The 25970-nt window shown below is 49.3% G+C and overlaps 1 protein-coding gene across 3 annotated transcripts in view; it reads left to right on the top strand.

Annotated features, from left to right (window-relative positions):
- The window catches only part of MTMR1 (myotubularin related protein 1), a 403694-nt gene that overhangs the window by 20265 nt on the left and 357459 nt on the right, over window positions 1-25970 (top strand). The gene's annotated exons all lie outside the window — the stretch shown is intronic.

Below are 25970 nucleotides of genomic sequence, written 5' to 3'. Positions count from 1 at the left end.
GTTGGTAGATAGAGAAAGAGACAGCATTTTAATAAAGCATAACATCTTGGAGACCACCAGACTTAATTAGGGGTGCCAATTCTTAAAGAAAGTCACAAAAGTGTACCCATAGTATATGTCCTTGCATTAGTGCAGATTTACAGCTTGCATGAATTCACAAGAATTTTCAGCATTAGGCCAGGAAATCGTACTCCTACAAAATATCTGAGAACTGCATTTTAAAATGAGTAACTAAGCATGTGTAGATTTGCTAATGAGAAAATCTGTTGATCGTTTACAAGTTCACTTTCCCTCCAACCACCTTTTTTCCCAACCCTGGAAGAAATTATACTTCTGTACTTATCAGTAGTGAATGTCCAACCTTTCTCAGTATGGGAAAAGAATAGCGAAGAGTTGGTGAAACCCCCTAAAACATGCATGTTAGTAGGTTTGCACAGACTCAAAAGGACATTCCAAGCCTGGAACTATTAGTTACTGCTACCTCCTCTCCCAGTGTCTAGTTATGCATAAACGTGGCAGTATAAGGTAAGTGCTAGTATCCAAACCCTACCATAGTATGAGCCCTGGCATAATTAGAGAGGCTGTAATCAGAGTTCCTATATAATGCATTGGTGCCATAATTTGTTGCCGCATTACACGGCACTAAAGGGACAAGTAGATTTTTTAAAGGGCAAGTAGATTGATGAAGCATCCTGGCCCATGAATAAGTAGATATTTTATTAAATTTCACAACCCTGAGTGAGTGGCAGGCTTACTTTCTTCTACCGTATGCGCCGACACTCTAGCCCCTCTCCGGCTGATATCGGACAAATGTGTATCTAAGAAAGCCAGCTGGTTCACTACCGAACTCCAAGAATCAAAGCGTACCTGCAGACATTTAGAGAAAATGGATGAACAGCCAATCCAGTGAAGACCTCTCCTCATTCAGAGCCGCAACCGCTGCCCACCGATGAAAAATCCAGAGCGCAAGGAAGGACGCACTCCGGGAGTGCATAAACTCCTCCGCACACAACGCAAAGGAACTCTTCTCAGTCATCAACGAGATTCAGACCCTACCCCCTCCGAAGCCACCAGCATCCCCCGTCACAGGACCTCTGTGACAAACTTGTCTCCTTTTTTCACCACAAGATCCAGGACATCTACGACAGCTTCCTCCCAGAAAATCCTGGCACCAGGACCTGCGACTGCCTCCCCCACCTCACCCCAGAATCCCCCCAGACCATCCGTGACTTGGCCACACTCGCCACAGAGGAAACAGTCAACATCATGAACAGCACCCACTCCGGAGCCTCCTTGGATCCCTGCCCGCACCACATATACATAAGAGCCAGCGCATCCATCGCCCCCAAGCTTCGTAACGCAATCAACTGCTCCATTAGCACGGGCTCTTTCTTTGAGGACTGGAAACACAATGAAATATGCCCTCTCCTGAAGAAACCTTTGGCGACTCATCAGAAATTAAGAATTTCCGGCCCATCTCGCTGCTACCCTATCCCGCCAAAGTACTAGAAAAAGCAGTCAACGCACATCTACGGAATTTCATTGAGGCCAACAACTCCCTGGACAGCTCCCAGTCCGGCTTCCACAGCAATCACAGCACGGAAACAGCATTCCTGGCAGCCACCGACGTCATCCGATTACTCTTAGACCACAGCCACACCGCAGTACTCGTACTCCTCGACCTCTCAGCAGCTTTCAACACTGTCTCCCTCAACACTCTGCACGCCAGACTCCACAACATAGGAATCCACGGAAAGGCCCTGGAATGGATCCACTCCTTCCTCTCCGGGATGACTCGGAGGGTCAGACTCCCACGTACACCTCCAGACCCACATGAGTGCCCCAAGGAGCCTCACTGAGTCCCACTCTGTTCAACACTTACATGGCCTCTCTTCCTGCCATCGTCGGAAGCCACGGTATGAACATCGTGTCATATGTTGATACCACACAACTCAGCATTTCCCTCACCGAAGACCCGGACACAGCAAAAATGAACTTTCACTCAGGAATGGAAGCCGTTGCTACTTGGATGAGAGAAAGCTGCCTCAAGCTCAACTCCGACAAGACAGAGCTCATCATCTTTGGAAACGCCACCTCAACTTGGGATGACTCCTGGTGGCCCCCATCCTTCAGCGCCCCCCCGCCCCCTGCACTGACCGAGCACGCCCGTAACTTAGGAATCATCCTTGACTCCTCCCTATCCATGATCCGCCAAGTAAACTCTGTCGCCTCCTCCTACTGGCACACACTCTGCAAACTTCGGAAGACCTTCAGATGTCGCAAGACAGTCACCCATGCCTTATTCACGAGCAAGCTCGACTACGGCAACGCCCTCTACGACGGCACCTCAGCTAGGAACATCAAAAAACTTCAACTCATCTAGAACGCCTCCGCCAGACTCATTCTGTACCTCCCACACCGAGAACACATCTCCCAACACCTGAGGCCCCTCCAGTGGCTACCGGTCGAGAAGAGAATCACCTTCAAGCTTCTCACCCACACTTACAAGGCCATACACAACGCAGGACCAGTCTACCTGAACCACCACGTTTCCTTCCACACCCTCGCCAGATCCCTCCACTCTGCCCAAATGGCCCTGGCCACAGTCCCTCTCATCCGCAAAACCACTGCTGGAGACGATCTTTCACCTCCACTGCAGCAAAGAGCTGGAACAACCTCACCCTGCACCTCGGACAAAGCCTGTCACTCGCCATCTTCAGGAAGAAGCTCAAGACGTGGCTCTTCGGATGAGGCCCCTTCCTCTTTCTCCCCTCTACCCCCCCAAAAGAGGTTGTAACCTAATTTTTTTTTTTTATTTTTTTTTTTACATGTTCTTTCGTTCCCCCTTTCATATATATTTTCTATTAATCTTATTCAGGCGAACGTGTATTTTTTTATGTATTTATTATGTTTAATACCCCGAAGACCACGTGTACTTGTCTAACGGAGCTCTATACAAAACAGAAACACAATGTAAAATCAGAAAATATATAATATGGGTTGTATAAAAATCAATTGTAAGACGGAACCAGTCTTAGTGATGATGCAGTTGCAAAGAAGGTTTGCTTTTAACATGTGCTATTTTTGCATCTGAGAGATATGAGTCTAACTGCTAAATATGATTTGGCAGCCAGATATGGCCTTAAAAGTAGGTTTGCAAGTGAGGCGCCATTATTTAAACTGCATACTTTGTGGAAATTAATGTCACTTGATTGGTTGTTGGAGGTATAGGCAGTTACCCCCAGGTCCCTCTAGTCCTCATCCCATTCATCACTAATTGCAGATAACTAATTCCACGACAAAAAAAAGAACATGAGGAATGCTGGGGTAACCACTCCCCAGCATTCCGCCTGTTCTTTTTTTATGTCTTCTGACAGGACGGGGACTTGGGGATGTTGTCCCTGCCAGGCTTGGACAACTGCTGTTCCTGAGGCTTTTCCCTGCAGTCTGCTGGGCTTGCTCTGAAGGTGCCGCCATTTTGCCTCTCTGTGGCCGCTGGGCAGACCCTTGTTTGCCAGTGTGTTGTCCTCTGGCTCCCTTGTAGGGTGGCAGGTTGCCGGTTTCTGCAAGTGCGCTACCCTTCCCCGGGGAAGATGTGGGTTTCGGTCCCTTGTCTTCTTTCCAGTGGTGGCAGTCTGCTTGGAGAGTCTCCTAGTCAGCTGGGCAGCTGGGAGCCTTGCGGAGGAAGCAGGAAGCCGGGTGCTTGCCTGACTTCCTCCTTGGGACACTGTTGTTGCCGAGTATGTGCGGGAGGTGTGCTTTCGGCTCAGCTGCTGGTGTGTTTCTGGAGCGAGTACCGCTTGGCGGTTTCTTCATTTTCTGTGGGCTGTGCTTCTGTTTGGTGACTACTATGGGCTACCACCATGCTGCAGTGATGGGGGGCCTGTTCTCCGGTGTCAGGGGGGCCAATGATGGTGCTTGCACTTTGTGGCTGCTTTCTCCATGGCAGGACGGTTCCGGGGAAAAGAAAAAAAAATCGGGCTGGATGGCAGCAGAGACTTCTCCGTAGTGGCTCACCCCTCCGCCATGCGGCACTACGGTTGGTCTGGGTCAGGCACGCGGTTCCCCCCACTCTGCAGGTGCCGCGCTCCCTATGCATCATTGGTATGTTCCTCTGCCATGTATGGTGGGGTTGTTGTGGTGCCTCCCTGTTCTTTGTATTTGCGGGGTTGCACTGGATGATACGCTGGGATTGTGCCGTCTCCCTTGTGTGTTTGTCGGTCTGGGTGCTTGGCAGGTAGGACAGGGGTCGCTTGGGTCTGTGCTGCCTCTTCCGTCTCTGTGTGATGTCTGGTTCTGTTGCCGCTCCCCTCCTTTTTGGTCCAGGCTGTTGGTTCTTTGGGGTGCCTTCGGCTGGCTCTTCCAGATGGTGCCTGCTGCACTCTGCTCTTGGCAGGTTTTGGGGGTTAGGTATGATTGATTCAGGTTTGGGCCTCCGCTTGTGCATGCTTTGGGCTCTTGGCCTCCCATGGCGTTTTTTGGCCTGTGCCCTGCTGTCTCAGCTTCTTCTGTGCTGTTTTGGGAGCGTTGGTTTTGTTCGCAATGGCTTTGTGTGTGGCTCTTGTGACTGTTTTGGTGCCCTGCCTTTTTATGGGTGAGCACAAAGTGCTCCGTCCATTCTGTAATCTCTCTTTGGGCTTCAAACCACGCCCATGCCACGTCAGTCACTTACATTGGTTTGTGGGCTTGCCTTTTAAAATCCGCTTGCTTTCATTTGTGAAATGTTTAGCCCACCTACACAGCACCGGTAAAGTACCAAAAACATACGAGGCTCGATGTTTTCAGCCTGGAGTCCGGACCACTTTATCTGTTTATTTTCCATGCAGTGTGATCGTTCTGCATTGTACATAGCGCGATCGTGCTGCGTTTTATTTTGCTTAACAACGCAAATAGCTCTAACTCGAACAAATGCGAGACCCGTTGCATTGAAAATGCTTGTTTCTCTTCCAGCCTTCTTCATGTCCCACCAGGGTGGTGTGGCTCCTATCCTGGCATTTTTGTTGTCTCTCTTCTCCTTTTTTATGGGGTGCTGTCATGTGTTTGGCACTCTGTGAGGCGAGGGTCCAGGCATTTCTGTCTGTGTCTCCTCCTTTCCCTCCTGTTTCTTTCAGTGCTGTCTCTCCTTCGTGGTCCCTTTTGACATCTGTTGGTGTGTCAGTGTTTCGATTCCTTGTCTTTCTGGAGTTGCCTCCATGTGTGGTCCCCTTTTCGGGTCCGTGCACAGAGGGCTGTTTTGGGATTGTATGTATCCCTTCCCCTCTTGTCGGGCCTTTGCAGGCCCCTGCCTTTCTTTTATTCTCGTAGGTACTGCTGTTTCCCGTAGCTGGTGTTATGGCCATGGTTTTGCTGTGTGTCTTCTGTCCTGGTCTGTTCAAGTTTTTTTTATCCCTCATGGTATGATGTTGGGGTTCTGGTTGGCCTGTGTCTGCTCTTGGTTGCGGTTCCTTGCACATTGCTCATCCTGTACCTTTTTTTTGTTTTTTGTGTGTACAGCCTTGTCCTGGTTCTAGCCTCTCGGCCCATGCCATGGGGTTCTGCTCCGGTGATGGCTGTTGTCTGTTCTCTCTATGGTTCCGTCTCTTTCTTGGGCCCGTCCTTTCTCCTGGCAGGATGTGCTCTGTGGGACAGTCGCGCTCCCGCTTGGTGTTTCTTTTCAAGCCGGTTCTGCCGTGGCCAGTCTGGTGGGCATGCTCCTGGGTCTTCTTGGGGTTAACAGACCCTTTTCTTTGCTGTCTCTCCTCACTGTCTGCTTTCCAGGCAGCGCTTACTGCGTGCTCTGGGTCTGTATCCTGTTCACATGGGTGGTTTGTGGCCACCCAAATGCCACCTCCCGTACTGGGGTTCCTACCCCTTTGATGGGGTCTGTTCAGAGGGGGAGTTTGTCCTGAGGGGTTCCCCTTTCTGGCTGCGGTCTCCTTTTTGCGGGGGTGGGGATCGTGTCACCTTCTCCCTCAGGGGCTGCTCCTTGCCTGTGCTTCAGGAGTGGCTTGTTGGGGCTTTCACATGGTGTTCCTCCCTTCAGTGGACTCCTGCTGTTTGGTTGTTGCCTGCTTTGGTATGGTGTGGGGTGTTTGTTTACGTTCTTCTGGCCTCACAAGCCTTTCTCTCCCTGTTTGTGGGCGGTTTCCTTTTCAGCCTGGGACTCTTCCATTGTTTCTTGGGTTTCCCTGTCTCGATCTCAAGTCTCCGCCGTAGATGTTCTGGGGGGAGGTGAGATGGAGGTGTGTGGATTCCCCTGGTGGTGCTTTGTCTTCTCGGGAGGGGGAAGCTTTTGTTTCCTTCTTTGTTCGCTTGCTCTTTACTGCCCTGTCTGTCTGTCATGGTTCCTGCTGCTCCCTGTTTCTGGCTGTGTCTTTGGCTGGAGCCGGCTGTTGCAGCAGTCCCCATCCCAGGTTGGTGCCTCTGTTTCAGACCCTGGCTCTGGGGTTTCGTGGCCAGTGTTCTGCCCTCGCCGCTATTTTTGTCGACTGTTGAGTTGCTTCTTCCTCGCTCCTTCTGGGTTCTTCTGTTGCATCCGCTTTGTGTTTTTTTTCCCTTCTTGTTCCTGGTGTATCCAAAGGCTTTGCGGGTGTTCTTCAGCCTGTTTGGGCTGTTTTTGTTGCAGGGGTTTCCTTGCTTCTGGTTCTGCCATGGCTCCTCCCTGGTTCTTTGTCTTGGGTGGTCGCCTTCTGGTTTCTCATTCCTGTTGGCTGGGCCTTCTCTTGGATGCCATTGGTTCCGCTGGTCGTGCTTCGGGCAGGTTGTGTCCCGCTTCATTGGGTGGCCTCTGGTGGTGCATGCCGGTGGTCTTTGGTCTTCCAAGGGTTGTTGTTTCCTGGTCCCTCTCCCCTGTTGTTTTTCTCTGGTTTTTTTGGAGGGTGGGATTGTTGCCTCTCTTTCTTGGCGGTGCAGTTGCCAGGAGTTGAATGGAGGTTGCCCAATGTCTAGGGTTTCCTTCTTCCGTGTACTGTTTCATTGCAGCTGGGCCTCAGCTGCTGTGTGATTACTGTGATCTTCCATTCTTCACCCGGCTTGCTTCCTGTCTCCAGGGTTTGATCCCCCTCTTGTTCCTCTTGTTCGCAGGGTATCAGGGGTTTTGGGGGCCCTGTCGGTCCCCTGGCCCTGGTGTCTGTTAAGCTTCTTTTCCCAGGGGGTGTTGTTGCCCAGTTTCTGCCTTGCTTCCTGGACGAACTCCGGGTGGTGTTTGCTTGTTCTTGGTTTACTCCGAAGGGCGTGGTTTTACGTCCCCATGGGGTTGACTGTGGTATGGCGTTAGTAGCTTCCTTTTTCTTCCACTCTGTTCCTGTGGCAGCTCTCCGTCTGGTCGTTGTCTGGCATGGCCTACTATGATTGGGCTTCCCTGGTTTCTGGCTGTAGCTGTGCGGTGTTTTGGTCTATGAGCCTTTGGTTGGGCTCCTGTGTGACTCTCTCTGGAGGTGGCTGCTGTTCCACTTTTCTCTTTTTCGGTGGCCTCTTGGTTGGCCCTATCTCGGTTGGGGGGGCTGCGGGTCCTGTGCACTCGTTGGATTGGGGTCCCCCTTTTGTCTTATTCAGCCTATGGAGTAATTTTTGTGTAGTAGCTCTTCCTTGTTCCTGTGGTTCCTTTTTTGTTCCGTTGCTTGCGGAGCATCATTTTCCTGCCTTGGATTCTCAGGGTTTGGATGTCTGCAGTCGGCCTCTTCCTTCCAGGCTTTGCCTTGGTCTTTGTGGTTGTTGTTGGGTCATGCCTAGGGGTGTTTCGTTGGTGGGTGTCTTTTTTTTTTTTGATCCATCTCCTGTGTTGTCTGTTGCACTGGCTGTTGTGTTGTTTGGTCTTCCTCCTCTGGGGGCGTTCTTGAGCTGGTCTTCAGGGTTGGTTAGGGTCTTCTGGGCTCAGTCTTTGTCTGTCTCCCTTGTGCACTGCCACTCTGCTGGCGGCTGTTCCTCTGCTCCTTGGATCTGGCCCGGTCGCTTCCTTTCTGGTTTGCGCCCAGCCTCTGTTTTGGCTTCGGAATGGGGTTTGTTGAGATGCTTAACTCTATGGTGTTTTGTTTGGTATCCCTTCTTGGGGTGTTGTGTTGGCTCTGTCCGGGTTTCAGAATGCTGATTTTTGCCTGCTTGGGTATTCTCCAATTAGTGATGAATGGTACTGTAGGAGGCTGGACTGGCTTGTAGTGAGTACCAAGGGGTACTTACACCTTGCACCAGGCCCAGGTATCCCTTATTAGTGTATAGGGTGTCTAGCAGCTTAGGCTGATAGATAATGGTAGCTTAGCAGAGCAGCTTAGGCTGAACTAGGAGACGAGTGAAGCTCCTACAGTACCACAAGTGTCATATGCACAATATCATAAGAAAACACAATACACAGATATACTAAAAATAAAAGTACTTTATTTTTATGACAATATGCCAAAAGTATCTCAGTGAGTACCCTCAGTATGAGGATAGTAAATATACACAAGATATATGTACACAATACCAAAAATATGCAGTATAGTCTTAGAAAACAGTGCAAACAATGTATAGTTACAATAGGATGCAATGGGGATACATAGGGATAGGGGCAACACAAACCATATACTCCAAAAGTGGAATGCGAACCACGAATGGACCCCAAACCTATGTGACCATGTAGAGGGTCGCTGGGACTGTAAGAAAACAGTGAGGGTTAGAAAAATAGCCCACCCCAAGACCCTGAAAAGTGAGTGCAAAGTGCACTAAAGTTCCCCAGAGGACAAAGAAGTCGTGATAGGGTAATTCTGCAGGAAAGACACAAACCAGCAATGCAACAACAATGGATTTCCAGTCGAGGGTACCTGTGGAACAAGGGGACCAAGTCCAAAAGTCACCAGCAAGTCGGAGATGGGCAGATGCCCAGGAAATGCCAGCTGCTACTGGATAGTAGAAGCTGAGGATTCTGCAGGAACTACAAGGGCTAGAGACATCCCCTTTGGAGGATGGATCCCCCACGCCGTGGAGAGTCGTGCAGAAGTGTTTTCCTGAAGAAAGACCGCCAACAAGCCTTGCTAGCTGCAAGTCATGCGGTTAGCGTTTTTGGATGCTGCTGTTGCCCAGGAGGGACCAGGATGTCGCCAATTGCGTCAGGGGACAGAGTGGGCGCCCAGCAAGACAAGGAGCCCTCTCAGAAGCAGGCAGCACCCGCAGAAGTGCCGGAACAGGCACTACGAAGAGGAGTGAAACAGTGCTCACCCGAAGTTGCACAAAGGAGTCCTATGCCGCCGGAGGACAACTTAGAAAGTCGTGCAATGCAGATTAGAGTGCCGTGGACCCAGGCTTGGCTGTGCACAAAGGATTTCCGCCGGAAGTGCACAGAGGCCGGAGTAGCTGCAAAAGTCGCGGTTCCCAGCAATGCAGTCTGGCGTGGGGAGGCAAGGACTTACCTCCACCCAACTTGGACTGAAGAGTCACTGGACTGTGGGAGTCACTTGGACAGAGTTGCTGGATTCAAGGGACCTCGCTCGTCGTGCTGAGAGGAGACCCAGGGGACCAGTGATGCAGTTCTTTGGTGCCTGCGGTAGCAGGGGGAAGATTCCGTCGACCCACGGGAGATTTCTTCGGAGCTTCTAGTGCAGAGAGGAGGCAGACTACCCCCACAGCATGCACCACCAGGAAAACAGTCGAGAAGGCGGCAGGATCAGCGTTACAGAGTTGCAGTAGTCGTCTTCGCTACTTTGTTGCAGTTTTGCAGGCTTCCAGCGCGGTCAGCAGTCGATTCCTTGGCAGAAGGTGAAGAGAGAGATGCAGAGGAACTCTGATGAGCTCTTGCATTCGTTATCTAAGGAAACCCCCAAAGCAGAGACCCTAAATAGCCAGAAAAGAGGGTTTGGCTACTCAGGAGAGAAGATAGGCTAGCAACACCTGAAGGAGCCTATCAGAAGGAGTCTCTGACGTCACCTGGTGGCCCTGGCCATTCAGAGCAGTCCAGTGTGCCAGCAGCACCTCTGTTTCCAAGATGGCAGAGGTTTGGAGCACACTGGAGGAGCTCTGGGCACCTCCCAGGGGAGGTGCAGGTCAGGGGAGTGGTCACTCCCCTTTCCTTTGTCCAGTTTCGCGCCAGAGCAGGGCTGAGGGGTCCCTGAACCGGTGTAGACTGACTTATGCAGAAATGGGCACCATCTGTGCCCATGAAAGCATTTCCAGAGGCTGGGGGATACTCCTCCCCAGCCCTGACACCTTTTTCCAAAGGGAAAGGGTGTAACACCCTCTCTCTGAGGAAGTCCTTTGTTCTGCCATCCTGGGCCAAGCCTGGCTGGACCCCAGGAGGGCAAAAACCTGTCTGAGGGGTTGGCAGCAGCAGCAGCTGCAGTGAAACCCCGGGAAAGGCAGTTTGGCAGTACCAGGGTCTGAGCTACAGACCCGTGGGATCATGGGATTGTGCCAACTATGCCAGGATGGCATAGAGGGGGCAATTCCATGATCATAGACATGTTACATGGCCATATTCGGAGTTACCATTGTGAAGCTAGACATAGGTAGTGACCTATGTGTAGTGCACGCGTGTAATGGTGTCCCCGCACTCACAAAGTCTGGGGAATTTGCCCTGAACAATGTGGGGGCACCTTGGCTAGTGCCAGGGTGCCCACACACTAAGTAACTTTGCACCTAACCGTTACCAGGTAAAGGTTAGACATATAGGTGATTTATAAGTTACTTAAGTGCAGTGGTAAATGGCTGTGAAATAACGTGGACGTTATTTCACTCAGGCTGCAGTGGCAGGCCTGTGTAAGAATTGTCAGAGCTCCCTATGGGTGGCAAAAGAAATGCTGCAGCCCATAGGGATCTCCTGGAACCCCAATACCCTGGGTACCTCAGTACCATATACTAGGGAATTATAAGGGTGTTCCAGTATGCCAATGTAAATTGGTAAAATTGGTCACTAGCCTGTTAGTGACAATTTGGAAAGAAATGAGAGAGCATAACCACTGAGGTTCTGGATAGCAGAGCCTCAGTGAGACAGTTAGTCATAACACAGGTAACACATTCAGGGCACTCTTATGAGCACTGGGGCCCTGGCTGGCAGGGTCCCAGTGACACATACAACTAAAACAACATATATACAGTGAAAAATGGGGGTAACATGCCAGGCAAGATGGTACTTTCCCCCCCCCCCCAAACCCCCCCCCCCAAACGAAGGACAATAAGACTAGTCATTACCTGATGGGTCTTCATTGTCTAAGTGGAAATATCTGGAGAGTCCATCTGCATTGGAGTGGGTACTCCCAGGTCTATGTTCCACTGTATAGTCCATTCCCTGTAGGGATATGGACCACCTCAACAATTTAGGATTTTCACCTTTCATTTGTTTTAGCCAAAGTAGAGGTTTGTGGTCTGTCTGAACAATGAAGTGAGTGCCAAACAGGTATGGCCTCAACTTCTTCAGTGCCCAGACCACAGCAAAGGCCTCCCTCTCTATGGCAGACCAACGCTTTTCTCTAGGGGTCCACCTCCTACTAATAAAAGCAACAGGTTGATCCTGGCCCTCAGAATTGAGTTGTGATAGGACTGCCCCTACTCCTAATTCAGATGCATCAGTTTGGACATATAATCTTTTAGAGTAAAAAGGGCTTTTCAGGACAGGTGCAGAGCACATGGCCTGCTTCAGCTCCTCAAAAGCTTTCTGACAGTTTGCTGTCCATAATACCTTCTTAGGCATTTTCTTTGAAGTGAGGTCATTAAGAGGGGCTGCAATGGAGCCATAGTTCTTTATGAACCTCCTATAGTACCCAGTGAGGCCTAAAAAAGGCTCTCACCTGAGTCTGAGTAGTAGGGGGAACCCAATCTATAATAGTTTGGATTTTCCCCTGAAGTGGTGCAATCTGTTCCCCACCAACAAGGTGTCCCAGATAAACCACCTTTCCCTGCCCTATCTGGCACTTTGAAGCCTTGATAGTGAGGCCTGCCTTTTGCAGGGCCTCCAAAACTTTCCATAGGGCGACCAGGTGATCATCCCAGCTGGAGCTAAAGACAGCTATATCGTCCAAATATGCTGCACTAAAAGCTTCCAGCCCTTGCAGGACTGTGTTCACCAACCTCTGAAAAGTGGTAGGTGCATTTTTCAATCCAAAAGGAATTACTGTGAATTGGTAATGGCCTCCAATGGTTGAAAATGCAGTTTTTGCTTTAGCATCTTCTGATAATTTGATCTGCCAATACCCTGCAGTCAAGTCAAAAGTGCTTAGATACTTGGCAGATGCCAGTGTATCTATGAGCTCATCTGCCCTGGGTATAGGGTGAGCGTCAGTTTTGGTTACCTGGTTGAGACCTCTGTAGTCTACACAAAACCGCATTTCTTTCTTTCCATCCTTGGAATGAGGTTTTGGTACAAGTACCACAGCAGAAGCCCATGGACTTCCAGAGTGCTCAACCACTCCTAGTTCAAGCATTTTCTGCACCTCTTGCTTTATGCAGTCTCTGACATGGTCAGGCTGCCAATAGATCTTACTTTTGACAGGCAAGCTGTCTCCAGTATCTATAGTGTGCTCACACCAAGAAGTGGTACCTGGCACAGTAGAGAAGAGTTCAGAAAACTGACCCAGGAGATTTATGCAGTGGTCTTTCTGCTCAGCAGTAAGACAATCTGCCAGTACAACCCCTTCCACTAGAGCATCGTGTTCTGTGGAAGAGAAGAGATCAGGGAGAGGATCACTGTCTTCTTCCTGTCCCTCATCAGTTGCCATGAGCAGGGTGAGATCAGCCCTGTCATAGTAGGGTTTTAGGCGATTGACATGGAGCACCCTAAGGGGACTCCTGGCAGTGCCTAAGTCAACTAAGTAGGTAACTTCACCCTTTTTCTCAACAATTGTGTGGGGTCCACTCCATTTATCTTGGAGTGCTCTTGGGGCCACAGGCTCCAAGACCCACACTTTCTGCCCTGGTTGGTACTGAACCAAAACAGCCTTCTGGTCATGCCATTGCTTTTGGAGCTCTTGGCTGGCCTGAAGGTTTTTACTGGCCTTTTTCATGTACTCAGCCATCCTTGATCTGAGGCCAAGTACATAGTCCACTATGTCTTGCTTTGGAGCTTTTAAAGGTTGTTCCCAACCCTCCTTAACAAGTGTTAGAGGACCTCTCACAGGGTGTCCAAATAGGAGTTCAAAGGGGCTGAAGCCCACTCCTTTCTGGGGTACCTCCCTGTAAGCAAAAAGGAGGCATGGTAAAAGGATGTCCCATCTCCTGCGGAGTTTTTCTGGGAGTCCCATAATCATGCCTTTGAGAGTTTTGTTAAATCTCTCTACCAGTCCATTTGTTTGTGGATGATAGGGTGTGGTGAACTTGTATGTCACCCCACACTCCTTCCACATGGCCTTTAAGTAAGCAGACATGAAATTGCTTCCCCTGTCTGATACCACCTCTTTTGGGAAGCCCACCCTGGAAAAGATTCCCAGGAGGGCCTTTGCCACTGCTGGAGCTGTAGTAGTCCTTAGAGGAATTGCTTCAGGATATCTGGTGGCATGGTCCACTACCACCAAGATAAACCTATTGCCTGAAGCAGTCGGAGGGTCAAGGGGGCCAACTATGTCAACCCCTACCCCTTCAAAGGGAACCCCAACCACAGGCAGTGGAATAAGGGGTGCCTTTGGAGTGCCACCTGTTTTGCCACTGGCTTGACAGGTTTCACAGGACTTACCAAAATCTTTTGTGTCCTCTGACATTCTAGGCCAATGAAACAAGGGAACAAGCCTGTCCCAAGTTTTAATTTGCCCCAAATGTCCAGCTAGGGGAATGTCGTGAGCAAGAGTTAGGAGGAACTTTCTGTACTCCTAAGGAATCACCAATCTCCTGGCAGCTCCAGGTTTTGGATCCCTTGCTTCAGTGTACAAGATGTTGTCCTCCCAGTAAACTCTGTGAGAGTCACTGACATCCCCATTTGCTTGTTTGACAGCTTGCTGCCTTAGACCCTCTAGTGTGGGACAGGTCTGCTGTGCCACACTCTGCTCCTCCCTGGCAGGCCCCCCTTCACCCAAAAGCTCAGCAGTGTCTGCTTCCAGCTCCTCTGGTGTCGGTTCTGCACAGGGTGGAAATTCTTCTTCCTCAGAAGAAGAATCCACTGTAGAGGGAGGGATAGTAGGTAGTGCTTTACTTCTACTAGCCCTAGCTTTAGGGAGCACTTGGTCCATTCTTCCAGGATCCAAGTCACCCTGTCCTTTTTGCTTTTTGGCCTGAGCCTGGTCAAAGCAAAAATATGCCCTGGAATGCCCAGCATTGCTGCATGAGCCTCCAACTCCACTTCTGCCCAAGCTGATGTCTCTAAATCATTCCCTAATAGACAGTCTACAGGTAAATCTGAGGCAACCTCAACTTTCTTTGGGCCAGTAACCCCCCCCCCCCCAGTTGAGATTCACAACAGCCATGGGGTGGCTAAGGGTGTTGTTATGAGCATCGGTTACTTGGTGCTGGTGACCAAGTAGGTGTTGTTCAGGGTGGACCAGTTTCTCTATTGGCACCAGTGTCCCTGTAGGCCTGAACCTCAACACCATTTATTAGGGGTAGTTGCTTGTACTTATCCATGTTAAGGGGACAAGCAACCAAGGTGGCTAAATCAGTAGCCCCCTCAGAGACTAACACAGCCTCTGTGGTCTCCCTAATCAGACCAACCCCAACTAAGTTACCAAAAGTGAGCCCAGCTACTCCCTTGGATTGGCTATTAGTAGGTTTGCTCCCACCACCACTGCTATTAGTAGGGACACTAGGTGTAGCAGTAGGGGTTGTAGTGGTAGGAGGTTTGGTGCTTTTCTTTGGACAACTGGGATCTGTTGTCCAGTTGCCTTTTATTTTACATAAATAGCACCATGGTTTATTTTCTTTGTTTTGATTTGAAGAGGATTTGGACCCACCACCCCCACCAGAGTGTTTTTGTGGGCCTGATGAAGACTCATTTTTAGATTTGTCCCCACCCTTGTCAGAAGACTTACCATCCTTCTTCTTATTGCCATCTTTGTCACCCCCTGTATGAACTTTTCTGTTCACCCTTGTTCTGACCCATTTGTCTGCCTTCTTTCCCAATTCTTGGGGAGAGGTCAGATCAGAGTCCACCAGGTACTGGTGCAACAAATCAGACACACAATTATTAAGAATATGCTCTCTCAGGATCAAGTTATACAGGCTTTCATAATCATTAACTTTACTACCATGTAACCACCCCTCCAAGGCCTTCACTGAATGGTCAACAAAATCAACCCAGTCCTGTGAAGACTCCTTTTTGGTCTCTCTGAACTTCATCCTGTACTGTTCAGTGGTTAAGCCATAACCATCCAGGAGGGCATTCTTAAGAACTTTGAAATCATTGGCTTCACTTTCTTTCACAGTAAGGAGCCTATCCCTACCCTTTCCACTAAATGATAGCCATAGGATAGCAGCCCACTGCCTTTGAGGGACATCCTGTACAACACAGGCCCTCTCAAGTGCAGCAAACCACTTGTTAATGTCATCCCCCTCCTTATAAGGGGGAACTATCTTGTGCAGATTCCTAGAATCATGCTCTTTTGCAGGATGACTATTGGGAATACTGCTGCTGCCACCATTGGGTTTCTAAACCCAATTTCTGTCTTTCTTTCTCCACTTCTAAGGACTGTCTATCCAAATCCAGCTGTTGCTTCTTGAGCTTCAGTCTGGTTTGTTCCACTCTCAATCTATTGAGCTCCCTTTCTGACAATCTGTCATCAGGGTGGGTGGGAGGGACATGTCTAGAAACAAAAGTATGATGAGAAAGGACAGAAGGAGACCTGGTCCTAACAGATGGCACCCTAACAGCTTGGCTCACAGAAACAGCACTTCTACTATGATGAGAAGGAATACTCTTACTGTGATGTGAGACCACACTATCTGTATGATGTGACTCAACATCAGTTCCAACTATGCTAGGTTGTCTGCTAGTGGGCAGGCTTGGAAGTTTCCCTCCCACTTCTTTTGCTAGGGGTGCCCCAGAGTCAGAGTGGGAACCATCAGCTAACTTTTCAACAGGAGTACCAGCTGTGGCCTTATCCTGTTCAACAAGCATATTCACTAACCGTTCTCTAGAAGGATTCTTCCTTACACTTAAACCTCTATCTATGCAGAGACTCCTTGCTTCTTTCCAGCTAAGGTTATCATAAGCAAGTTTGGACAGATCAACAGTTTGGCCTGTGCCAGACATTTTAGACAGTGTTTAAGTGACAGAAAAAGTGAGGAAAAAATGTTTTTCAGAACTTTTGAAAAGACAGAAAAAAAAACTTTTAAAACTTTTTAAGAACTTTTTAGAAAGTTTAGAGGTACTTTTCAGCACTTAGAAAAGAGTGAAAAGAGGAAATGCAAAACTTTGTGGTTAGGTGTACATACACTGAACTTGTTTTGTATATTTTTCTCTTATGAAAAGTACAATGACAAAAGTGGTAAGTAGTTGCAAAGGACTTATCCCACCGCTGCACAACCAATGTAGGAGGCTGGACTGGCTTGTAGTGAGTACCAAGGGGTACTTACACCTTGCACCAGGCCCAGGTATCCCTTATTAGTGTATAGGGTGTCTAGCAGCTTAGGATGATAGATAATGGTAGCTTAGCAGAGCAGTTTAGGCTGAACTAGGAGACGAGTGAAGCTCCTACAGTACCACAAGTGTCATATGCACAATATCATAAGAAAACACAATACAGAGATATACTAAAAATAAAGGTACTTTATTTTTATGACAATATGCCAAAAGTATCTCAGTGAGTACCCTCAGTATGAGGATAGTAAATATACACAAGATATATGTACACAATACCAAAAATATGCAGTATAGTCTTAGAAAACAGTGCAAACAATGTATAGTTACAATAGGATGCAATGGGGACACATAGGGATAGGGGCAACACAAACCATATACTCCAAAAGTGGAATGCGAACCACGAATGGACCCCAAACCTATGTGACCTTGTAGAGGGTCGCTGGGACTGTAAGAAAACAGTGAGGGTTAGAAAAATAGCCCACCCCAAGACCCTGAAAAGTGAGTGCAAAGTGCACTAAAGTTCCCCAGAGGACAAATAAGTCGTGATAGGGTAATTCTGCAGGAAAGACACAAACCAGCAATGCAACAACGATGGATTTCCAGTCGAGGGTACCTGTGGAACAAGGGGACCAAGTCCAAAAGTCACAAGCAAGTCGGAGATGGGCAGATGCCCAGGAAATGCCAGCTGTGGGTGCAAAGAAGCTGCTACTGGACAGTAGTAGCTGAGGATTCTGCAGGAACGACAAGGGCTAGAGACTTCCCCTTTGGAGGATGGATCCCCCACGCCGTGGAGAGTCGTGCAGAAGTGTTTTCCTGAAGAGACTGCCAACAAGCCTTGCTAGCTGCAAGTCGTGCGGTTAGCGTTTTTGGATGCTGCTGTGGCCCAGGAGGGACCAGGATGTCGCCAATTGCGTCAGGGGACAGAGGGGGCGCCCAGCAAGACAAGGAGCCCTCTCAGAAGCAGGCAGCACCTGCAGAAGTGCTGGAACAGGCACTACGAAGAGAAGTGAAACGGTGCTCACCCGAAGTTGCACAAAGGAGTCCCACGCTGCCGGAGGACAACTTAGAAAGTCGTGCAATGCAGGTTAGAGTGCCGTGGACCCAGGCTTGGCTGTGCACAAAGGATTTCTGCCGGAAGTGCACAGAGGCCGGAGTAGCTGCAAAAGTCGCGGTTCCCAGCAATGCAGTCTGGCGTGGGGAGGCAAGGACTTACCTCCACCCAACTTGGACTGAAGAGTCACTGGACTGTGGGAGTCACTTGGACAGAGTTGCTGGATTCAAGGGACCTCGCTCGTCGTGCTGAGAGGAGACCCAGGGGACCGGTGATGCAGTTCTTTGGTGCCTGCGGTAGCAGGGGGAAGATTCCGTCGACCCACGGGAGATTTCTTCGGAGCTTCTAGTGCAGAGAGGAGGCAGACTACCCCCACAGCATGCACCACCAGGAAAACAGTCGAGAAGGCGGCAGGATCAGCGTTACAGAGTTGCAGTAGTCGTCTTCGCTACTTTGTTGCAGTTTTGCAGGCTTCCAGCGCGGTCAGCAGTCGATTCCTTGGCAGAAGGTGAAGAGAGAGATGCAGAGGAACTCTGATGAGCTCTTGCATTCGTTATCTAAGGAAACCCCCAAAGCAGAGACCCTAAATAGCCAGAAAAGAGGGGTTGGCTACTTAGGAGAGAAGATAGGCTAGCAACACCTGAAGGAGCCTATCAGAAGGAGTCTCTGACGTCACCTGGTGGCCCTGGCCATTCAGAGCAGTCCAGTGTGCCAGCAGCACCTCTGTTTCCAAGATGGCAGAGGTCTGGAGCACACTGGAGGAGCTCCGGGCACCTCCCAGGGGAGGTGCAGGTCAGGGGAGTGGTCACTCCCCTTTCCTTTGTCCAGTTTCGTGCCAGAGCAGGGCTGAGGGGTCCCTGAACCGGTGTAGACTGGCTTATGCAGAAATGGGCACCATCTGTGCCCATGAAAACATTTCCAGAGGCTGGGGGAGGCTACTCCTCCCCAGCCCTGACACCTTTTTCCAAAGGGAGAGGGTGTAACACCCTCTCTCTGAGGAAGTCCTTTGTTCTGCCATCCTGGGCCAAGCCTGGCTGGACCCCAGGAGGGCAGAAACCTGTCTGAGGGGTTGGCAGCAGCAGCAGCTGCAGTGAAACCCCGGGAAAGGCAGTTTGGCAGTACCAGGGTCTGAGCTACAGACCCATGGGATCATGGGATTATGCCAACTATGCCAGGGTGGCATAGAGGGGGCAATTCCATGATCATAGACATGTTACATGGCCATATTCGGAGTTACCATTGTGACGCTACACATAGGTAGTGACCTATGTGTAGTGCACGCGTGTAATGGTGTCCCCACACTCACAAAGTCCGGGGAATTTGCCCTGAACAATTTGGGGGCACATTGGCTAGTGCCAGAGTGCCCACACACTAAGTAACTTTGCACCTAACCTTTACCAGGTAAAGGTTAGACATATAGGTGACTTATAAGTTACTTAAGTGCAGTGGTAAATGGCTGTGAAATAACGTGGACATTATTTCACTCAGGCTGCAGTGGCAGGCCTGTGTAAGAATTGTCAGAGCACCCTATGGGTGGCAAAAGAAATGCTGCAGCCCATAGGGATCTCCTGGAACCCCAATACCCTGGGTACCTCAGTACCATATACTAGGGAATTATAAGGGTGTTCCAGTATGCCAATGTAAATTGGTAAAATTGGTCACTAGCCTGTTAGTGACAATTTGGAAAGAAATGAGAGAGCATAACCACTGAGGTTCTGGATAGCAGAGCCTCAGTGAGACAGGTAGTCATAACACAGGTAACACATTCAGGGCACTCTTTTGAGCACTGGGGCCCTGGCTGGCAGGGTCCCAGTGACACATACAACTAAAACAACATATATACAGTGAAAAATGGGGGTAACATGCCAGGCAAGATGGTACTTTCCTACAGGTACAAGGACTAGAGGGACCTGGGGGGGGGGGGGCAATGAAGATTACTGGTAAGTAATAGGACATTACTACACACGAGGTTTATGCATGGGTCTAGGGGAGTGGCGATTTTAATGAGGAAGTTAGCACCGTTTGATAGGGATAGGTATCGAGTTTTCAGACAGTTTTGCTATGCTACAGTCTTGGTAAGATGTGGAAGCGTAGAATGTTGTGATTAAATCCATTAACTGGGAATAATGGAAACTGAATTGAGCATCATTAATACTGTTCTACATTGTCTGTCGTGGACTGTGATCACAGGTGCACAGCCCCCTGAATAGTTTGCTGGATTACTGCTTTACTATGGCTGCCATGTTTGTTCTTGCATGTATACGTTTCCAAAAGTAAAATTGCATGCTTGCCAAAGCCAGATATATTGGCTTTGCATTGCTTGTTTAGTTAAGTGTTGGGCGTATGCATTTGTGATCGGCTGAAGCTTCAGTCTATTCTTTTTTTCGATTCCTTCCAGTTACACTTGGTTTTACTTTGCGGTACTTAAGAACCCCTGGAGCTTTCCTTTTCAAGCCGTGCATTAATGTTCAGTTTCTACCTAGTAGCCATTGAGACCTCCTTACTGACTGCATTCTGCCCTGCTCTAGAATGCCCGTGTTGCCTTCCTCCTGTGTTAACCTATGAAACAAACTGTCAGCTCTCAGGAACAGAAGGGCATTTTCTTCTGTGCCCAAGTCCCTTGTGTCTAACATTTTGTAATTTCTAAAGACCTTGCATTGCACTGAGTGCATTGTAACCTTGGGCCACCGGTGCAGGCCCCCGATAGACTTGAACATTTATTTGATGCTTTGCTCATCAGTGGGTACTTTTGGAGTCTTCCTTGGCTCCTTTTTTTAATTTCAAGAGCTGTTTATATTTAACATATCTATACTCCCTGCTTGTGAAAACGACTTAATGAGTTGACACGTATTTCCTTTTGGTTTAACGTATCCTTTATCGAACTGACCTTTAATGTTTGTATAGAAACTGTTTAGACGTGATTCTGCTCTTGGGCCCCTTGTTCATCAGAGTGATGATTGCCTTTAATAACACGCCATATACTTTCATCTGGTTAGACATAATGGATCATAAAAGTTCCCTGTTTTTCATAATATATGCATTTTAGGGAGGTTATCAGCTGTCAAGAATATGTAATTCTTCTCTGATGATTCTTGTACGATGCCCCTCGTTGATTTTTTACAGTATCTTTTTAATGTATGCGCCTTTTTTAACAGACCCTGTGGACAAAATGCATGTACAGTGTGGGCCAACAGCCTACTGCAATGCATTGCAGTAAAATAGTGACTCATCTGTAGATTGCCTTTGGGACCATGAATCTGGTGATAGGTTGCAGGTTTCCCCACTAAGTGAAGGCTACTAGAGGTACAGCTAACCACATTAACAGTCTTAAGAACTATCATGTCTGTTCTGATATATGATGAGTATCTGGATGCCTCCAATTGACAAAGAACACAGACGTCCCTACACATTTTCGTGACGGTGTTAGTATTGTTACAACCTTGTGCTTGTCAGGAGTACTCATGTTATACACACAGTGAAGGCTGTTGTTCAGTGGTTTTTGACAGTACCTAGAAACTCAGTCTTCTCAAGCCTGGAGTTATGTGATCAGTTTGTAATTATGCTTCACTCCCTAGTTCTTGATCCTGATATTTGCTTGTACCGTAACTCCCTACAATATTTTTAAATACTTCATGTCCTCATGAACGTTATGTTTTCTGTAGTTCCTTGTTCTTTAAGTTCCCTTCACCCCTTAGCCATGAATCATATGGATTTTTACTGTCAACTCCAAAATCCCACTTTGAATGTGCAAATCAAAATTCTGCCAAGAACTAATGTGTGCCCATATACTCCACTGTTGCCTTACATATTGGGTGACTGGTATCTACTCAACACCTTCAGAGCAACCCTCTGTCATGTTGTGTGATAATTGCCACACACTATTAAAATGTTACATGTCTTTTTAGATGTGCCTAGTTGCTTTAAATAATCAGTGTCCATAATGCTACAACTGATCAACAGCTTCATTGCACCACTCGACCTATTTTGTTTGTGCAATTTGTGTCTTGTACCCCTGAAGTGGGAGTTTGGTATTGGCTCAACTTACTAACCTGTGCTTCATTCTTTGACTGGACCCTTCCTTTATTGTACATATCTTTTTTTTTTTTTTTTTTTGATAAAGAGAATTTATTAATTTTCCATAAAACAATTGTGCTTACAGTACAACATGATGCCAACGCGCATCAAACAATAATGGTCAAATCCTCGGTCCCTGCCTCATTTTATTACTAAATATTGCTCACCATCAACGCTTAAAGGCCTGCTACGTCCTCCCACTTCCCCCATATCTTCTTGTGTTTGTGTAAACAGCCTCTGGCCTCGTACACTAGTTTCTCTCGCTGCGCACACCAATCCACACCCCGTCTCCACTTAGCCAATGTCGGAGCCACCCTGGCCTTCCAATCTGCCATTATATCCCTTTTGGCCACTAGACATGCCACCCCTAAGAAGGACCGATCTGCTCTTCGTAGCTCTGTGTCTCCCATGACCCCCAGAAGGAGGGGCAGTGGTGACCTCTTTACCTCCTCCTGTAGGACCCGGGATGTCTCCTGCACCACCTTTTCCCAATAGGCCGTTATAGTCGGACATGCCCATACCATGTGGTAGAAATCGGCTGTATGATACCTGCAGCGGGGGCATTCCGCTGTGGGGCGGAGGCCTGCTTTATGTAACATGGCGGGTGTGAGGTATGCAGCATGTAGGAAATAGGATTGTATTAACCGGAAGCGTGTGGCCATTGTTAGGGAGCGTGGGGCCATTAGTGCTTCTGTCCAGTCCGCTTCCTCCATGGGTCCCACCCAACTCTCCCACCTTTGGCGAAGCTCTCTCAGGGGTCCCCCAGCGGCGGTGATTAAGGTGCGATAAATCTGAGAAACCCCTCCCCTTCCCAGGTCTCCCATCAGTGCCTTGGCTTCCATGGGGCTATGTTCAGGTATGGTGTCTCCTGTCTGTAGGTGAACTAGTAGAGCGTGGCGTAACTGGAGATATCGATGGAATTGTGTCTTGCTTAAGGAATATTGTTTCTGGAGGTCTTGAAAAGATCGTATGTGTGACCCTCTCCAAATATCTCCCAGTGTGGAGATCCCTATGGTGTCCCATTTTTGAAAGCCCTCCAGACCTGCCACATGTATCAGCTGCTTTCCATGCCAAAGCGGGGTTTGTTGGGTTAGACGTCCCCACCACCCCGTCACTTTCTGGGCAGTACGCCATCCCAGAAGTACCACTTTGGTCACATCTGGGGTCCCTCGGGGTATCGGGCTCCCGTAGAGTGTGTCAAGGATCCGTGGGTAGCCCATTGTCTGTAATTCTAGTTGGTATGCGAGGTCTGTCCATCCACCTCCCATCCAGTCATTGATTACAAGTGTGTGCATCGCTAGATAATAGTATTGAATTTTCGACATGCCCAGTCCACCCTCATATACATCCCTCTGACAGGTTCTTAGCGACAATCTTGTACGTGAGCTACTCCATATGAATTGGCGTGCTAAAGAGTCCATCTCCTTGAACCATCTCACGGGGATGGGGAGTGGGAAATTCTGTAGGAGGTATAAGAGCCTGGGGAGGATCATCATCTTGTACAGCGCTATTCTACCAAGTAGATTCAGGGGGAGGGCCTTCCAGCGCAGAAGGTCGGTTTTGATTTTCTTTGTAAGCGGCGTGACATTGAGTTCCCACGCTAGCTCGGGGAGAAGTGAGATGTGTATCCCGAGGTATTTGAAGCTGTTTTTCCGTACAGGGATATTTCGTTGCCAATCTATACAGTCGCGTGCGCAATGAAGGGGAATCAGCAAAGATTTGGCTGGGTTCAGGGTCAGTCCTGAGGCTTCCGCGAAAAGTCTAAGGATCTCTAGAACGCGTGGGCCGCTTTTGGATGGGTTGGAGATGTACAGGAGCACATCGTCCGCGTACAAGGCCACTCTGTCCTCCGAACCAGAGGGCCAGCGCCAGCCCTCGATCAGTGGATCGCTTCTCAGTAATATCGCCAGTGGCTCTACCACTAGTGCGAAGAGCAGGGGAGATAACAGGCATCCCTGCCGAGTCCCACGGCCAATGGGGATTGGATCGGAGACCACTCCATTCACCCTGATACGGGCAGTCGGGTTAGAGTATAGGAGTTTCACTAATCCCCGGAATTTAGGTCCAAGCCCATTTTTATATAGGACCTGTTCGAGGTAGGACCAATCTACCGTATCAAATGCCTTTTCGAAGTCGAGTAAAAGCAGTGCCAATTGTGTATGCGATAGCGCCTCGCGGTGTGCCAAAGCAAGGTGTAGTCGTCTGATGCAGTGCCTTGTGCTACGGGTGGGCATAAAACCACACTGATCAGGATGCACCAGCGTGGGCATTACCTCCTTCAGTCTGGAAGCAAGGATCGAAGAAAGCACCTTGACTTCCACATTTAGGAGCGAGATAGGCCGGCACGCCGAACAGTGTCGTGATGGGGGTTGGGTTTTGGGGATCACCACAATAGTGGCTTGATCAATCTCTGTTGGGAAGCGGCCTTGATTCTCCGCTTCTTCGTACATGTTGAGCAGGTGGGGGCCCAGAATATCACTACATTTACTGTAAAATTCCGCTGGAAAGCCGTCGGGGCCTGGTGTTTTGCCTGATGCCAGGCCCGATATTGCGCTGCAGATCTCTACAAGACCAATGGCCTCGTCCAGTCTGTCTCTCGCCTCTGGGGATACCCCGGGAAGGGTAATCTCATTTAGTAGGGGGGACTCTCTCTCAACAGCAGGGCGTGGGTGTCCAGCGTATAGACGGGCGTAGTAGGAGGCGAAGCTATGTGCGATTTCCACTGCTGTTTTGACAAGGGTGCCCGAGTCATCTAAGATCTCCGGTATAATTCTGTTAGCCATGGGGCGGGTGGCCAGCCAATGCAGTAGCTTCCCGTTCTTATCCCCCCATCCATAGATTCGGGCTGCTGAGGCTCTCCACATGTGCTTGGCCGATTCTAGCATTATATGTTTGATATCCTCTCTTACCCTGGTCAGTTTCCTCATAGTCGAGGCAGATGCCAAGTTTCCATGTTGGCATTCGAGTCTCCGGGCCTTGTTCTCTAGCTCGGTGATCTGTGAGTTTTGATCCCGTTCACGGGACCGAAGAATGCTTCTGGCGTGACCTCTAATAGTGGCCTTGCAGGCAGCCCATAGCATTCCCGGGGACCGAACCGAGCCCTCATTTAATTCGAAATACTGGCTGAGGTGCGACCTGATATCTTGGGTATACTCTTTATCTTGTAAGTGCCACGCATTCAAGCGCCACATAGGCCGTCTGGTAAGGTCTGCTCTGCCCAGTCGGATTCGTATTGGTGCATGGTCGGAGACCCCCCGTGGAAGAATCTCTGCCCCTGCGACTTTTAAGAAATCTAGGGCGGGCATGAACACCAGGTCTATTCTGGACTGCGTCTGGTGGGCTGCCGAAGTATGTGTGTATTGGCGTTCTCTGGGATGCCAAGTGCGCCACACTTCACACAGGCCGAGGCTCTCCGCCCAATTACTTAGGGCTGAGGCCCGCTTGGATCTATTTATGGTAGTTTCCCCAGAGATGTCCAGCTTTGGGTCAAGGACCGCGTTGAAGTCGCCACCCAGTAGGGTGGTTCCTTGGGGTAATCCTGAGGTTACTCAGTGGAGCGAAAGTAGGAAGGAGTCAAGATTTGCCGGGGGTGCATATACGCATACCAAGTTTAGCGGCTGTCCGTGAAGAGTCCCTGTGACTACCATGAATCTACCTTGTGAGTCAGATTGCGTGGAAGTGATCACCATGGGCAGAGATCGATGGAGCAGAATAGCCACTCCTCTAGAGCCTCTGGAAAATCCTGCATGGTATACCCTATCGTATCCTCCCCTCGCAAGCATAGGGCATCTGGACCCAAGAAGATGGGTCTCCTGCAGGAGAACCACTGAGGGGGAATACCTGCGGAGGGTATTAAATACTGCCGATCTTTTGATCTTGTCTAATAGGCCATTTACATTCCAGGAGAGGACCTGGGTTACTGAGGACCAAGCGTGAGGTGTGCCGATGTTGGGCATGTTTGGATGTGTGGGTGCAGGCCCTGGGATGACCATTTCGAACGTGACTGCGAAATTCTAAATTTACAAACCAGGCTAACTAACTTGTCGCCTCTTAAACGTAACTTAAACTTCCCCTTCTCCCTGAACTCCCCCCCCTCCCCATACTCTGCCCCCGGAAGCATCTGTCGCCCATGTACCCAACCAAAACCAGACAGCCAGTGGAGCTGTCGTTGGAGTGGAGTGATGGACCCCTCCTTTCCTTCGGATCAATTGCAATTAGCAGTCACAAATCAAGCGTTCAACACCATACTCTAGGAAGTCTTCGGTGCTATCAATGTTAGTCTCGCCAGGGGTCGCCTGAGTGGATCAAACGTAGCCCGAATCCCCCCACGTCTCGCGCAGGGGCCTCACATATCCCGTCAGCCGAGTACCGGAGACTGACTCAATCGCCCGTCCTCGGCGGGCT

This window comes from Pleurodeles waltl, chromosome 2_1 (genome assembly GCF_031143425.1).
Source record: "Pleurodeles waltl isolate 20211129_DDA chromosome 2_1, aPleWal1.hap1.20221129, whole genome shotgun sequence".
In the NCBI taxonomy this organism is placed as follows: domain Eukaryota; kingdom Metazoa; phylum Chordata; class Amphibia; order Caudata; family Salamandridae; genus Pleurodeles; species Pleurodeles waltl.
The sequence above is the reverse complement of the archived record's forward strand: the minus strand, read 5'-3'. Positions and strand labels throughout refer to the sequence as shown.